This window comes from Crocuta crocuta, unplaced genomic scaffold, assembly GCF_008692635.1.
Source record: "Crocuta crocuta isolate KB4526 unplaced genomic scaffold, BGI_CrCroc_1.0 scaffold52, whole genome shotgun sequence".
NCBI classification, from domain to species: Eukaryota; Metazoa; Chordata; class Mammalia; order Carnivora; family Hyaenidae; genus Crocuta; species Crocuta crocuta.
Genome location: NW_027528617.1, coordinates 661,122 through 678,995, shown reverse-complemented (window position 1 = coordinate 678,995; position 17,874 = coordinate 661,122). Strand labels below are relative to the sequence as shown.

General features: G+C 36.7%; 1 long non-coding RNA gene across 4 annotated transcripts in view; it reads right to left on the bottom strand.

Moving 5' to 3' along the window:
• Nucleotides 1-824: 824 nt before the first annotated feature.
• Nucleotides 825-17,874, bottom strand: part of LOC144224142 (uncharacterized) — a 42,116-nt gene continuing 25,066 nt past the window's right edge. For 2 of the 4 annotated variants that reach the window (XR_013332954.1, XR_013332951.1), the window contains exon 5: nt 8,347-8,945. This is a non-coding gene — a long non-coding RNA (uncharacterized LOC144224142). Of the gene's footprint in view, nt 874-8,346; nt 8,946-11,406; nt 11,457-17,874 lie in introns of those variants that run through there. The other 2 variants (XR_013332952.1, XR_013332953.1) reach the window with 2 other exon arrangements.

Genomic DNA, 17,874 nt, shown 5'->3' with positions numbered 1-17,874 from the left:
TAAATATGAGAACATTTCAATCTTTAACTAAATCACGTTGGCTTTTGATCCCAACAAGCCTCCAAATGGATGTTTGCAAACTAGAGGAATTTTCAATACTTTTTCATGGGAGCAACTTTTTAAAAATCTCTTTTTCCATGTTTTCATTCGCTTTTGAACTATGATAACTTAAGAGGACAAAACAAAGTTAAGAACTGTGAAAGATAGATATTTATCAATCTGTCAAAAACATAGTTGAGTGTTTGGTATCTGTGTATATAAACACGACCTCAACCCTAGGGAATGTGACAAGATAGAGAGAAAAGACACAGTGGTTTCTGAACAAAGCAAGAGAATATATGACTAAATATACTCATTTTGGAATATTGACTACAGCTCTTCTTAGATGAGAAAGCTAAGAGAAGCTGGAGATCTTGGAAGAAAAGAGGTGAAAAGTCCGACTGCATGTGAGTGAAAATGGGTGAAGAATCCTCTGCAGGCACAGAAGTCACAAGATGAATAATTAAAGTAAATAAGAGCTTGGTGTATGCACCTGTGTGTTTAGGGAGAGAGGTTATTAAAGATTGTTGCCTAGGTTCTAGAATAGAATAGGAAATGGCCTTCACTGAGCACTACTAGAGGCTACCTTACATTCCAGTGTAGATGATAGCTAGCATTTGTTGTGCTCCCTCTGTACACTGAGCACCTACTTTTTTGTCAGTGCGTTGCAGAGTGGGAAGCAAGACTGAAAAGCCCTAAGATTATGAAAGGGCTAAAAATATATTGCCCCATATCATGAGTCACATAAAAATAAGATTCCCTTACCTGCTCTCTGAGGCAGAATCATTAATTCATCCATCAGTGTATTTATTCCTTCCTTCAGTCATTCATTAACTGGGAATAGAAAGATAAATGATATACTATTTCTGCCCTCAGGCGTTCTCTCCCCACTCAGTTTGATAAGAAAAACAAACAAGTAAATAGACATGAAGTACCACCTGTGTAGGGCTATGTTGGAAGCATATAAAATCAAATGATCTAGCTTATTTGTTCCAATCGGTTAGATGATACAGTCGCTTTAAGATTAGGTGATGAATCTTGATCACAAAGAAGATCTAAATCCCTGCATCTCACAAGGGAGTTTAAGATTTATGGGTGTTCCTACACCAGAGGCATACAAAGCTGCGTGAGGTTAAATTAGTCTTTCAACAAGTGTTTGTGTAGCACGCATGTAAATGCCAATCACTACTCTGGACCTTGTGGGGGATTTTTGACTCCCCAGCACTTAGCTTTTGGGGTGAGAATAACATAATAAACAAACAAACAATAAATATATTACATATTACAATATCAGGATAAATCTTGGATTCACATGTTTGGCAAAAGAAAAAAATCAATATAAGAATTTAACTGGTATTGAATGCAAAATATTACTTTTTTATGAAAACAACCGTGAGCATATTATGGAATAAATTGCAAAATCCATGTGAATTCTTTGGATAAAATACAAGATTTCAAAGTAACTTTTTGTGCTTATAAGTGACCAGGCAAGACTATGACTCAGAACATTGCTGATACAGCTCTCACTCTTCCTATAAAGGACACCTTGTTAGAAATATTCACATTCTGCTACTCAGAAATAAATTGATTTTGGCACTGTTTAGATAGACTCTCAGGTGTTGGCAAAGAAAAAATGTCTCTTAGATGTCTCATAGATATAATTTATGAGAATCTCATATCATGAATATATTTTCCTTCCTCAAATAGTCCATTGCTAGCTACTCAACCCATTTCTTACAGTAGTAGTTTTCTTAAGGAATACATATGCTAAAGTCATCATCCTTTTCTAGTAAATTTACAAATAAAAGGACTTTATAGATAACTAACCATTATACATCACAATTTGGATTGTAGGCTTTTCAATTCCAACTGTAACATGCCTGGGGTCTGTGAAGGAGGTGAGGAAAATTGGGGATCGGGCTTGGTGGGGAGAGGGCTGGAGAGAAGGATACTCATAGCTGGGAAATTGCCAGAAGAGACCTACTGCAGCTGTCACTTAACACCTGTCCTCTTTTCAAAAGCAGGGGGTGGCATTCTTATAGAGAAACCAGAGAAATATGGATTAGAGGAAACTACTAAAAGATGGATAGCCTATTGTTTCTGGGCTGGGCAGCAGAATAATTGTTAATAGACCAATGCTCAGTTTAAAGAAAATGTACATTAGACACTGTCTTCTCCACCATATAATTCAACGATGTGTTGTAAATTGGAAACAATTCAAAAGATATCAAATACTAAACATGTTCATGAGCAACAGAAAAGTAATAGTGATTATAAATACCACTGAAGGGAGATATTAATACAGAATGACTTTTATTGCATTAGAAAAAAATTCCTTGAAATCATATATAAAATAGTTATATGAAGGAATAATCTGTTCACATTAACATAAGAGGGAGTTTAATAGCACCAAAGGCTCTGGTGTTCCAGACTGTGGGCAATAAACTTGGAAGGATTAAAAAAAATCTATTTCCAATAAAGGTAAAGACTTTAATGCAACTAGATTTTAAGCGGAATGCAAAAAGAAAGAGCCCACATTTACTGCTTTGAGTTGCTCCATCTAGGCCTACTTGAGCGTTGTGTTCTGTTTTGGATATCATATGTTTGAAAAGAAAGACAAACTGGAGTGAGTTCAAAGGAAAGCAACTGAACTGATAAAAGGTTTGGAAATAAGACAGACCTGTGAGCAATGGGCATGTTCAGGCTAGAGGAGAGACAATTGAAGAGAGACATGGTAATTGTCTGCAAGCATTTAAGGAGACATTATGGGAAGAGAAAGAATAAGATCATGTTAATTGTTAAGAATAGGAGTAGGAAGCCATAAACAGGATATTCATGGGAATTGTCTAGAATAATTTATTAATTTTTCTCTCAAGGTAATGTATGTAACATTGTGACATGGCATCATTCAAGTTCAAGTGTATGGCACAAATGGCATGTGCTTTTAGACCTGAGGGAACAAAAAGACCACAAATCAATGTGGGTACAATCTGTTTGGAAGAAATATGTGGCCTTGACCTTTTGAGATGAGTAGCCTGAAGTGATCTGTGGGTGTTCAACACCATTGGAGATACCTAAGAGTGAGAAAAAGTTTCAGTATATCGAGGAGAGTTAAGAAAGAAAAACAAAAACCACCTCATTTGCCTAAGGAACAATTTGAAATCAAGTTAATATATCTATGAAAAAGATCTTTACATACAGATGCTTCTAGAACATACTAGCTAGCTCTGACCACTAAGAAACAATTCTCTTTTACCATATAGCATTCCCTAATTTCCCTTTACCTCGTCTCAATGCTTCTCCTTCCAAACAGGCATTTGATGGTGCAGAGGGCAGGAAACTGAGGGAGTATAACATTTTTATAATTAAGGCTGGATTAGTAGTAAGAATGCCCAGCAATCCAAAGGCTGAGCAGCATTTTTGATGTTTGAAAGAAGTGTGTAATGTTGGATTAGGCTACAAGGAACTAAGCATTTTTTTCTCCAACTAGGCTTTGATGTTGGGGGTCTGGTGGGCCCCTCGTCGCTTTGCAGTTGCCTCCGTGCATTTCTGATATGGTGTTCCATGTTCTAATCCATTGTGGCAGAGTCCTTGAACCAAGAAAAACTGACACTCATGCTCATTAATGGGTTCCCCTGGATTTCTTTTTTGTTATTTCTTACTGCTCTGATTTTTTCCTACTTTAACATTTTCTAGTGACTTTGATTGATCTAGTATAATCTCTTTTTTCCTTTTTTTTCCAAAGCATGAAAATTTCCCTGCCAGGTGGATATTCCCCAATTCTCACAACTCGACTTATGATTTTTTTTTTTTTTAAATGAGAGTGATTCTGAACGGTGAGAACTCATAACTCATTTGAATGGAAAACAGTTGGGGGGTTGCTACACTTCATTGTAGTTGATTGTTGACACTGGTGGCAGCTGTTACTGCCAATCAATCTTCAACCAACTGTGAGCATATCAAGATCACACACACACACACACACACACACACACACACACACACACAGAGTCTTCTTCCATTGTGTTAATGGAGTTTGGAGAATACGAGAGTTTCTTTTCTAAACTCTTTCTCCAATAACTTTTAGTAAAATTCAGGTTGATTTTATTTTCTCCTTTATCATTTCCCATTCCCATAATCTTTCAGATAGTAGCTATTAGCATATTGCATTATGTTAATCCAAATTAACAACAACAACATAATGGGACATAGCCATAAGCTTTCAAAAGAGAAACCTGATAAAATCATGAATTTCAGGCAAATCAGTTTGCCCTGTTTACATAGTTAGAAACAGCAGAAGTTTCTGTTTTCTATGCTCCATTGGGTTGCTGTATTTTCAAATTCAAAATGGTCATATCTATATCAAACTAAGCTCTTGGTTTCCATTTGACCAAGAGACTTAAGGCATACTCTATATCTGTGCCTATTTTAGAGAGGTGTAGCAAATGCATTAAACTAATGCTATAATAACCTGAATTTCCAGTCTCAGCAGTTCAATGATACATATACCAGAGTCTGAAAGCTCTTTACTACCTTACAAAGATGAAAAATTTCTCTTGCCCTGACCTACTGACATAGCTGCCATGAATACCTTAGATAGTTCTATTAGTTAAGTAGAGAGACCATTACACTGCCATCCCAAATAATTTTATAAACTATCTAAATGAAGATGGTAAAGGACTATCATTAATGTGTAAACCATTTTTGTGTAACCTCTTCTCTGAACTCTCTTTATCTCTGAAAGAAGTGAGTCTCTTCCATAGAATAATAAGTACTAAATTGGGAGCATAATGATAGGTCAAATACAAAACCACTATGTCCAAATGAGGTTACTGTCAAATATGAGCACTATATTGTTGTTGAGAAACAGAGGAAGAGAGGAAAGCAAAGTTTCCTTCTTCTAAGAGGAGTGTAGGAAACTCACTGATTTTCATATACTTTAGCTCTTTTATATGTGTAAATAATGATACTATTTATGAGAAGTAGTCTATGAACTGGGATTAACTTTTTATAAAGTTAAGACCTTTTGGAATATCCTTTTATTTGCTATCATACTAGGTTTAAGGGAGTTAAAACACCACAGAATATGGAAAGAAAACAGCAATGCTCTTTTCTTGAACTTCTTTGCTATTCATTTTCTGAAAAAAATGTGAAAAATAAACAATAGTAACAATTAATGCTACATGACCACCTAGAGTCTGTCTTAATTAATAGGGAGATTTTTAGTAAAACGACATTTTTTTGTTTGTTAATTGTAGCTTCCTTTCATGATAAATTCCATAGTATAAGCACATTGCAATCTTTTTACTCTTTTTTCTAAATGTGTCAAATAATAAATAAAGCACATAGACCTGAATATCTATATGTACTCTTCCTAACTGTTCAAATATCACAGAAATCCTCCTGAGACATGTAAGTTAAAAACTAGTAGGAAACATGAATGGGAAGTGAACTGAAGGATGGGAAATATTTCTGCCATCTTGTTTAGCGATGATTGTTTCTCCTTTTTCTCTCTTCTAATACTCTTATTTTATCTGCTTTATAGAAATCACTTTAGAGATATGAGCAATTACAATTTTTAAAAAGTGGTTAGACATCTAATTTATATTTAAACATCTTTTTTCAAGTTTATTTATTTATTTTTGAGAAAAAGGGCATGTGGGGAAGGTTCAGAGAAAGAGATGGAGAGAAAATCCCAAGCAGGCTCCATACTGTCAGTGTAGAGCCCGACTTGGGTCTTGATCTCGCTAACTGAACCATGAGATCAGGATCTGTGCCAAAATCAAGACTCTGACACTTAATCAACTGAACCACCCAAACATCTGTTTTTAGGAGACAAATTAATTAATAATAATTGAAATGTACAGGTTAACAATATGAACTTAACTTTAGAATTAATAAATATTCAAAACACAGTTAAAGAATATTTGTAAAATGTTAGCTCTTGGAATTCCTAGTTTTCAATTTTTGTAACAGTCACTCTCTATTATATTTTCATGTTTTAATACTAACATGCAAATAAATAACTACAAACCAAAGTAAAATATAAGCCAAACAACATGTATTATATTTTTCCATATACATAATCTTATATTTATAAACAGTACATGTACCCATTTTTTTCATACGTTAAGACCTCAGCTTTAAAAAAAAATGAACCAAAACAATAAACATCACAGGTGTAATATGGTTTAATTTTCCTCTTTTATTTCTTAGCCCATTTGACAAATATGTATTGAAGCCTACTGTATGTGACAATATTAGGGGACTATGGGAAAGACAATGACAAACAGAGCACTTGCTTTCATAGACATTGCTGTGCAATATGCTCTTTCCCTCTTTACTGCCTAAATGCAGGCTCTTTATAAAATAAGAGGTAGGACAATCTAACTCAATGTGTTCAGATTCTCTGAGCTCAGAACATAGAAAAGACCTTCTCTGGAAAAGAATCAGATCAGAGTTTTAGAATCTATGAAATGAGGTCAGAAACAAAACAAAACAAAACAAAACGAAGAAGGATATATGCCCTGCCCCCACCTACCCGCCCCCCTCCCCCCCATCTCAGTCACAAAGGAAATTCCCAGAAAGATCAGGTGTCCAGCATAATCCAGAAGTAATAGGTTCTGAGCAGGGTTGCTCTGGCCTGTGGGTGTATCCACATGTAATTTCCGTCACCCAAAGTAAACCTTCTCTAGCACCCTGTCTTACTTGAGAGAAAGAATGAATGTTACCAAATTCCTGATAAACATGAACTACAGTCTTATTGTGAAAACAAAATACTGAAAAGGTAACACAGTGATTCCCTGAGTGAACAATAAGAGGGTAAAAATATAAGGAAAGTTTAAGAGCACATCCTCTCAACGATGTACAAAGATGCACAGGTCCCCTCGTTAAAGAAAGGTAGCTCAATGCCCTGCATCTGTGTAGTAACTGTTGGATTTCAAGCTATTATCTGGTATTATAAATATAACTTCATGTTTCTTTTGTCAATGACAAAGATCTGCTTGCTTTCTTTAAATAAAATAAAGCTACAGACAATCAAGGGATTTTACTGTGTTCCACAGTCCTGGTTCAGAACAGTTCCATTAGCAAAATCATCACAGAAAGTTGTTTGTGTATTTTGCTTCTGACAGAAATAGCCTATTTTTTCCCCTCTGTTTTACTTTTGCTGTTCACTTCTTAGGTTTAATGAATTAATTTTTAATAATTTGCAATTTAGCACTCCAAAATTATTCAAACTAATTATTTTTTTCAGCCTTTTACTTCATTCTATAAATAGTAAAAATAATCTTGATTCTATTCATGTCTGCACTTCCACCCGTTATTTCCTATGACTACCTAAAGAAGTTTCTGTGCACATAAATGTGCAGAAAAATATTCTAACATGATATAAATAAAAATGGTGGCATGGCCCTTGAATCTCTTCATTTTAGAACACTACTTCCTTAGCTGCCTGAGTGATGAGGAATAATTAGGATGGTGCTATAAAAAAATCTAGGAAGACATATATGAATCTAGGAAATATAAACTACAGTATAGTTTAAGATATTTTATCCAAAAGTGTAAGTTATTTGTCAAAAGTATATTATCAACATCTTTGAAAAGACCTGAGCAAACTCAACATAAGTGATTTCCTTAAAGATGACTTCCCAACAATACTAAAGTGTGTTCTATATCAGTCAAAAGTAAAAACCTGCAATACAGATTAGTTTTTAAGTGTTTAATTACATTTCAATATTATTTATTATGGCATATGAGAAGATAATTAGGTTAAGAGACCTCATTTTAAATTAGACAACCTAGTAACATATCCTGGATGTATCACTTACTAGCTGTGTGACCTTGGAAAAACTGATTCAACTTCTCTTCTGAGCCTATGATTTTTCTAAGCATTTTGTATACATTAATTCATTTAATTCTCACAACAACCCCAGGTGATACATGCATAATTCTCACTTTACAGGAGAAGAAATTAAAGACCTGGAAATGTTAAGTAACTTGTCCAAGATCACACAGCTGGTACTTTTAGTGCGGGCATTTAAACACAGGTAGTCTGATTGCAGAGTCCATGCTTTTAAGTTTTAATCACTATAATATATTGCTTCTCATCTAAACTAATTTAATAAGATCATTTGGCACTTCTTTATAATATATATCAGGGACCCAAAATTGACTAAGATGGAGTCATTCTTGAGTAGCTCACAAGCATCTGTACACAGCCATGTTAAAATGCCAAGGCAAGTCTTGGATCAATTTTTTTAAGTTTATTTAAGTAATCTCTATACCCAAAATGGGGCTTGAACTCACAACCCCAAAATCAAGAGTCACACATTCTCCAAGAGATCCTTGGATCAATTTTCTTTCTCCTTTCACTGCTCATTTCAAATGTCAGCTCAAGTCTGCTATTCACTGAGCTGGCATTACTTCTGCCATATCTCTCAGCAATGCCTACATGCAAGAGCAGATTAAGTACTCACTGGTTTTCCATGATCACAAAACAGAGAAACTTCTGAGCCAAGGATGGCACTACCATAGACCTACCAAAGCAAGTGATCAGAGACTCAGTCGGCATTACCACCGTCTGACTCACAATCCGGCAGATAATAACAGATGTATTGGAAGAGTTGCATTTCTTGTTGTACTCTGGCTAATGCCAAGGGGAAATTTTTGGGCTAAGTCTATGGTGGAATCCATTCTTCTGCTGGGCTTCTAAGACACAAAAGTATTAGATATTAAAGACGTGTTACCCGATATACCCATCTCCCTCTTGATGCTTTGGTGCTCTTTTATATTCTTCAACAGAAGAGCTATTTTTAGCTTCATTGTTAACTTCAGGAGAAATTTTTCCTTAATGATCAAGAGCCTTCCTTTGGCTCATCCAGAAGTAATCCAGCTTCTTATTGGTTCTGCAATATATGGATGAGAGAAACAGCTGTTGTTACATGAGCCTCGCTGAGGCATCTGCTCTTTATCTGCTTCTAGTTATCCGGTATAGATTGTAATGTGTGTGAAATTATTGTTGCATGTCTTTGTTTTAATATTCATATTGCACATAGTTATTCTTGTAGAATTAGTAGCTTCATTCATGTTACTTATGTAGCTGCATTCATTTTGTTTACGTATTTAAGCCTAGAAGCGTTTTCAATTTTTGTGCTTATCTATCATTGAATAACAATGTAACCCCAAACTTAATGACTTAAAGCAAAACCTACTTCATAATCTCTCATGGTTCTCTAGATTGGGCTCAACTGGGTAAGTTTTTCTTGCTGACCTCTCTGGGGTCTCTCATGTAATTGCAGTCTGATTAGAGTCACTGGAGATACTTACCTGAGGTGCCAGACACTAGGACAATGGAGCCTGTCTTTTGTCTACAGTGTCAAGCCATGTTCTCCATATGGTTTTCTCTTTTCATTTGTTCCCACATAGTATAAAAGCTGAAGTTTCTAGGCCTTCTTAGGGCTTAGGACTGAAACCAGGGTAGATCACTCCACTACCATCCCTATGGCCAGCCCAGGTTTAATGGGCAGGAAGAGTGATTGTTGATGGGGAGTGTGACAAAGAATTTACAGCAATCTTTCATCTCTCTGGCAACAAGTCATTTACATTCCTCCCATCTTTCTCAACAATCATTCACCTTCTTCTAATATGCACACACTTCTCACAAAGTCACCGAAAGTCTCCTCCTATTATAGAATCAGGGTCACACATTAAGATCATTCATCTAAATCAGATTCACATATCAGTGAGTGTCCTTAAGTGTACTTCTCTCAGTATAAAGACCTGCGAACAGGTGGTCTGTCCCACCTCCTGACATACCAAACAAACAATGGAGATACTTAGTCCAGTGGAGTGGAAATTGATGCTCATTAAAAAAGGTGTGGGAGAATGGTAGACACATTAACAGTAACTGGTCTATAGCAATTCTGAAATACAGTTGAGCAAATGTTGCCAGTCTCTAATCAGAATCTCCCCCCAAACCCTATCATAATTATCACTGGTCTTAATGCCACTCTTTGGGCTTTTGGTTCCACCATCTCAGTCAGCCTTCATTTTGACAAGCAAAGGCCCATGTTTGCTACTGAGTAACTTTTTATACCTTTTTCCTGATTATAAGAATTGGGACCACAAAGCCTCTTTTGTTTGGAACTCCATCCCTTCCTTTTAGTCCAAACAAGTATAATTCCTTCAAAAACACTGTGGGCTCCCTGTGTATAAAATTATACTGTAATCTGGAAGACAAATATCAAAGCCAAAAATCTCTTCAAGATGTTCTTTTTTTCCTTGGGCTGGGAGTCAAGGTGCAATGAGGAAACATACTTGAGATTCTTAGAAACCTAATTTTCTACCATAGAGGCTTAGGAGGCATGTCATTAGGATTCTTAGAAGCTGTTTTCTCTACCACAGTGCAGCAAAGTATGGCCCACAGGCCAAATCCAACCCACAGCTTGTTTTGGTTAGGCCTGCAAGCTAATAATAGCTTTAAATTTTTGAAAGAATTGTAAAAACCAACCAAACAAACAAATGAACAAAAAAGAGCAAAACATTGAAAACTATGAAACATTGTTGAAAGAAAGTAAAGAAGTTAAATAAATGGAACTGTGGGGTCTCCTGATTGGATAGGGGAGCCGCTTAATGTGGGGCAACCCAACCGGGTGGAGGCCAGCTGAGTGGGCAGTGAAAGAATTCACTCAAGTCAGAATAGAGGAGATAGGAATTTATTGAATACACCACAGGGAGCAGCAGGCAGAACAGGAAGGGAGAGACTGTCTGTGATGAGGCAGGCATGAAGAGCCACAGCGATAGGGCAGAGTGAGGGAATATGGAAATGTATGAAATTTTCCCTTTTTTGGTAACTTTAGAAACTGTGTTGTAATTGGTCAGTTAGGGCCTACAGCTATTTTGAGGTGCGTTGCTCAATGAGCCTGTTTGCTTGTCTGTTTTCATTCATATTGGTTGTCACTGTGGATCCTTTTGCCTTGATCAACTTTTCACTGCTCAAGCCTGTTGCCTAAAAGTAGCCTCTATATAAACCCCTTCAGAGTTCAACAATGACAAATCTTTGGCATTTGGGTAGAGGTTTCCTCTTCAGTAGCTTCTTCCTACTGAATGAAGGGCATAGAGATGTCCCTACCTCTGGGTCAACATTGGTTAGTTGGGAATTTGTATGTAGGGATTATGAAGGGCAGAGGCAGCCAAATCCAAAGTAAACAACATCTATGAATCTCTCTGAGTAGAAAGGATCATGTGTTGGCTTAAAGTTATGGCAGCAAATAAATCTTGGCACCAGGTGGAGAGACATTGGAAGAGACAACAAAATAAAAATTATTATTATTATTATCATTAGTAAGAGAAGCCCAAATAAAAGACCTTTGATAGTTGACCAAAATCTTCTTCCAGTCCAGGAGTTTAGCCAATCACTAAAGGAAAGAGAGGGATCGTTTTAAACACCAATTTGAGTATTCATGTCTTCCAGTTACTCCATAATATTTTTGTAGTAATCTGGAGTATATACACTTTATAGCACTCCTTTTTAATAAAGCATAGGTTCCTCCTTGAGCTGCAGCAGGACATCAAGGGCCATTCTGTTTTGTAGGGACAACTTTTAAATTTGTGAGTGACTACATGTTGAGCTTAGCTAAAGGTGGCTGCTGTATGCTTGGCCAAACCCTCTGTTTGCTATTTTGTATCAAGAGAGATGTCTCCTAGGATAAATATGGCTAAGGGACAAAATCATCAAGAAGCCCTCTTTGATGTCTAGCCTTACCAATAACCTAATTACAAGGGGTCACTGGCAAGTAGGATATTTGTCTGGGGATATGGGCAGGAACAACATCCTGTGTTCATGGACTGGAAGACTCAATATCGCTAAGGTGGTAATATTACCCAAAGTGATCTACAAATCCAGTTCAATACCAATCAAAACTTCAATAGCCTTTTTGTCAAAAATGGGAATGGCTAGGATTTTCCAGAAAGACCAAACCAATAGGAGATATATCTAGATAAATAGATAGATAGATTCAGATAGATTAGATAGATTATAGATATAGATATAGATATAGATATAGATATAGATATANTATCTAGATAAATAGATAGATAGATTCAGATAGATTAGATAGATTATAGATATAGATATAGATATAGATATAGATATAGATATAGATATAGATATAGATATAGATATAGATGATATAGATATAGATACAGATATAGATATCTCACCACCTGCCATGGGCAAGCTGAAGACCCAGGAGTGCTACTATGAGGAACTTATACCATTGATAAAAGTTCAAAGGCCTGAAAACCAGTATCTGAGATTTAAGAAGACAGCTGCCCCAGATCAAAACTTCAGGCAGAGAAAGAGAATTCTCCCTTCCTCTGCCTTTTTGTTCTTTTCAGATCCTCACAGGATTGCATAATGCCCAACAAGAGTGGGGAGAGCAATCTGCTTTATTTAATCTACCAATTCAAATGCTGATCTCTTCCAGAAACACCTCATAGGCACACCCAGGAATAACGGTTATTCAGATATCCAGGCATCCTTTGGTCTAGCAAAGTTGATACATAATATTAACCATCACACTAACACTTCCCAATTTCAAACTTACTATAAACCTATAGAAATCAAAGCATCATGGTACTGACATAAGGGTAGACATGTAGATCAATGGAATAGAATTGAGAGTCCAGAAAAAAGACTCCTACATCTTTTGTCAATGATCCTCAATAAGGATTCTAGCACCATTTAATGGAGAAAGAATAATCTCTTCAATAAATGGTGCTGAGACAACTCAACAGCTACGTAAAAGAGAATGAGGTTAGACTCTTACCCCATAATATACATGAACATTAAGCCAAAATGGATTCAAAATAAAAAATAAGAGCTGAAATAATAAAATTATCTCAAAAACACAACGACATAAGTCTTACAGACACTGGATTTGATAGTGTTTTTTTAGGTATGACACTAAAAAGACAAGGAACGAAAGAAAAATAGATAAATCAGACTTCATTAAACTTTATAATGTTTGTGCATCAAAGTACACTATCAATAGAGGGAAAATAAGTCCACTGACAACATAAGAAAGAACAAGTGTCGGTGAGGATACGGAGAAAAAAGGAACCCTTTTGCACTGTTGGTGGGAATGCAAACTGGTGCAGCCACTGTGGAAAACAGTATGGAGGTTCCTCAAGAATTAAAAATAGAAATACCTTGTGATATAATAATTCCACAGCTGGATACTTACCCACAGAATACAAAAACACTAATTCAAAAACATATGTGCACCCCTATGTTCTTTATAGCAGCACAATTTACAAAAGCCAAGTTATGGAAGCAGCCCAGGTATTGTCCATCAATAGATGAATAAGATAAAGAAGATGAATAGATAAAGAAGATGATACACACACACACAAGGGCGTGTGAGCACGCATGCACGCACACACACACGCACACACACACACACACACAATGGAATATTGTTTAGCCATAAAAAAAGAAAGAATGAAATCTGGCCATTTGCAATAACAAAGATGGATGCAGAGAATTTAATGCTAAGTGAAATAAGTCAGTCAGAAAAAGACAAATACCATATGATTTCATTCATATGCGGAATTTAAGAAAGCAAAGCAAAGAAAAAAGGCAAACCAAAAAAGACTCTTAATTGTAGAGGACAAACTGACAGTTGCCAGAAGGGAGATGGGTAGAGGGATGGTTAAAACATGTGAAGAGGATTACGTGGGAAACCCTGATCGCTCAGTCGGTTAAGTGTCCGACTCTTAGTTTCAGCTCAGGTCACAATCTAACAATTCAATTTGTGAGATCAAACCCCATGTCAGGCTCTGTGCTGAAAGTGTGGAGCCTGCTTGGGATTCTCTCTCGCTCTCTCTCTGCCCCTCCCCTCCTTGCTCACATGCTCACTCGCTCTTTCTCTCTCTCAAAAATAAATAAAGAAACTTAAAAAAAAGAGTACAATTATCATGATAAGCACTGATAATGTATAGGATTTTTGAATCACTATCTTATATACTTGCAACTAATATAACACTGTATATTAACTCAACTGAATTAAAATTGAAAAAACACAGAATGGGAGAAAACATTTTCAAATGATATATCTGATAAGAGTTTAATGTCCAAAATACATAAAGAATTCCTACACCTCAACAAACAACCCACAAACAACCTAATTTAAAATGGATAAAAGACTCCAATGAATTACACATTTTACTTATGATGATATATAAGTGGCTACCAGCACATGAACATAAGCTCAGCACCCTTAGTCATCAAGGAAATGACAAATCAAAACCAAAAGGAGATACCACTCTACTCTCTTTAGGATGGCAATAATTCAAAACCTTAAAATATTAAATCAGAAAAGAATGAGTGCTGGCAAAAACTTGGAGAAATCCGAAAACTCGCTGTTGCCGCTATGAATGTAAAACGGTGAGCTGTGGCGGGAAGCCATGTAGCAGCTCCTCAGGAAATTCTGTTTAAGAATCGCGTTTGCTTCAGTAATTCTATTCTTGGGCGTCTAGCCTAAAGAACTGACAACAAGAGAGAACACACACATCACTGCCTAAATCAGCATTATTCACAATAGCCAAAAGGTGAAACAACCCAAATATCAGGGCGCTAGAGTGAATAAACAAAACGTGCCATTTCCACACGTCGGAATATTTACGATTTGGCCATAAAAAGGAACGGAATGGGGGCACCTGGGTGGCTTAGTTGGTTGAGCGTCCGACTTTCGCTTAGGTCATGATCTCGCGGTTCGTGGGTTCGAGCCCCGCGTCGGGCTCTGTGCTGACTGCCAGCTCGGAGCCTGGAGCCTGTTTCAGATTCTGTGTCTCCCTCTCTCTCTGACCCTCCCCTGCTCACGCTGTCTCTCTCTCTCTCTCCTAGAAATAAATAAAAATATTTAAAAAAAAAAAAAAAAGGAACGGAATGCTGATACATGGTTCACCAGGGATGATCCTGAAAGCTTTATATTCAGGAAAAGATGGCAGACACAAAAGACCACCTGCTGTGTGATTCCATTTATGTAAAATATTCAGAAAGGGAAAATCCACAGAGTCAAAAAGTAGTCAGAAAGTCAGTCAGAAAGTGGTTGTCAGAGGGGAGGAGGAGAAGGCACTATTGAGTGGCTGCCCGGTGAGTGTGGCTTTTCCTTTTAGAGTGAGAAAAATGTCTGTAACTAGATAGTGGTGATGGTCACACAACACTGTGGGTTAAATGTCACTAATAGTAAACTTTATGTTATGGGTATTATGCCGCAATAAACAAATGAACAAAGGATATAGGACACCGACTTTACATAGTCAACAAAACCTATAATATTTACTATCTGGCCCTTTCCAGAAAAAAAAGCTTGCCTAGCCATGTTGTACCTGAGAGGGTTTACCAAGCATGCTATAAATATTTTTGAGATCTTACCAAAGAATCTTAAAATATTTACCCAGAGACAATGTGTTCCTGGTAGCATGCGGAGTTTTTGGGTTTTTGTTTTTGTTTTTGTTTTTTGCATAGCTCGGGGCCATTTCTTCTTTTGAGAGTCTTTTGCTGAACAGAGAAGTTGGAAATGACAAACATCTTTATTTTTGAATCTAACAATACTACCAGCCGTACTTCCTCTGGATGTTACTTGAAAATTTGACAGCTTTTTTTCTTTATTCATATTTCTTGTCTCCAACCTTAAAATGCACAACTGAAAGAAGTCAATTGACATTTTAACTTAGACTTTACTAATCATATCTTTAAGGTCCTTTCAGTTTCCATCCCCAATTGGTCCATTTACATTGGAAGAATGCGTCCTGTGTGTGTGTGTGTGTGTGTGTGTGTGTGTGCGAGCGCACGTGTGCATTAGGTATGTGAACGTCACCCCACTTCCAGGTTGAATGGACCCAGTTGGCCAATTGTCATATAGATTTTCAGTTGAAGTCAGATAGTGGTTGGCTAGATATACAAGATAACTTCTCTCACATGGAGAGTACCTTATCTGGAAAGTCTGGGATAGCAGGGTACTGGCTGGGTCTCTCTCTCCTCCTCTTATCTCGCCATATAACCAGTGTGGGCTTCTTTGTAGCACATTCATCTTAGGGCTGTCGACCTTCTTACACAGTAGCTAGCTTCCCTCAGAATGAGCATTCCATGAGATCCATTAGAATTGCAAGACTTCTTATGACATAGCCTCAGAAGTCATGCAGTGTCTTTTCCACAAATGTCTAGCAATCAAAAGCAAGTGACAGAGCCAGCCCACATTCAAGGGGAAGAGAATACTCAACGGCATGAAATCTTATAATTATGGTTTCCTGAGTATGGGATCATCTATGGTAACCTTCCATATTCACCTTTAAATTGAACTGGAAGTCTAAATCATTAGTGTGATTTCTCTATTAATATAAAGATTTGTGTGAGAAAATAAATAACCTACAGTGAGAAGTTCAATAATTAACTTTTAAGAAAATGTTAAAATGCTCACGAGGAAGGGAATAGTTCTCCCTTAGATCTTTCATAGAAATGACAAAAGCTGAACTGGATTTTGAAAATGACTGCATTTTATATGGAGCAAAGAGGAAGTGTTAATAGGCAGAAGGAACAGCATAAACTCGCAGTGAGATGAGGAGGCACATGATATGCACCAGGAATACAAATGACTTGAGCATAACGCCAGCATTAATTTGGGCCAACACGAGACTGGCAAAGTAGGTTGGGATCACCACAAAAAAATAGACCTGTAGATACGTATGTTTGGACTATTATGCATATCCTATCACTCTCTTAGTAGCTTCCAATGAATCTTGAAATACTAAAGGCTCTGAGTAGTCTTGCGGTAAAGAAAGCCATTTAACTCCAAGAAACTTTCCAATATATTTAAATAGAAATGCTTTCTTTGATACAATAGTCACAAATCATCCAACCCTTTATGTTATGAAGCATCCTTGGGGAGCCATTTATGGCTCAAAAGCGAGTGAGAGAGATGCTAAGATTTTCATTATAGAGAAACTCTGATAATATTTTGGATGGCTTTAAAGGGAACAAGAATGGAATGAAGGAGACAAGGTGGAATATAAGAAAAAAAATTCAGACCTGAAGTAAGAAAGTAACACTGGGAATGGGGATGAGGGCAATGAGCACACCATCTTTAATAATCTGAGTGCATTTTGGATAGAAATACGTGTACTGCAGTTCCCACGAAAGTATGTTATCATCATTCTTCCTAATGATCATGTTATTCAATTATGTAGCTGTATTATTCTATATTGACTTTAACAAAAGGATTAAAATACACACACACACACACACACACACACACACACACACACACACACACACACACATACACATCTCATATCTAACCTCTCTACACTGTACCAAGCTGATTGTTAGATCAAGCCAAAGGTCTCAGAAAAATGAATTATCTACTTTCCATTGGTCAGGGAAATGAAGCACAACTGTTACTATTTTTTTTTTTCTTTTCAAAGCAAACTACTTTTCTGTGGCTGCCAGATTCTAACAGAAATTTTATCATGTAGGTCTTTTCTCAGGGGGAGTTAAAGTACAGAACGAATCGTGTCTTAAAGTTCTATTTTGCAGAAGATGCAAGCATTTCTCCCCAGGTTATTTTTTTTTCTTATATGTTACAGCATATACTAAAATGTAATGCTATGGAGATTTTAATGTATGGTTTTCAGGGGCTGGGTTACATGAAATTCTGCAGGGGAAAGGTGGCCTTAATGACGTCTATACCTTTAGAAATTGTGAGTGCAATTTAGAAACTAAATCTGGAACAAGGGCATATACAAGGGGGCTTACAAAAAAAACCCTGCTGG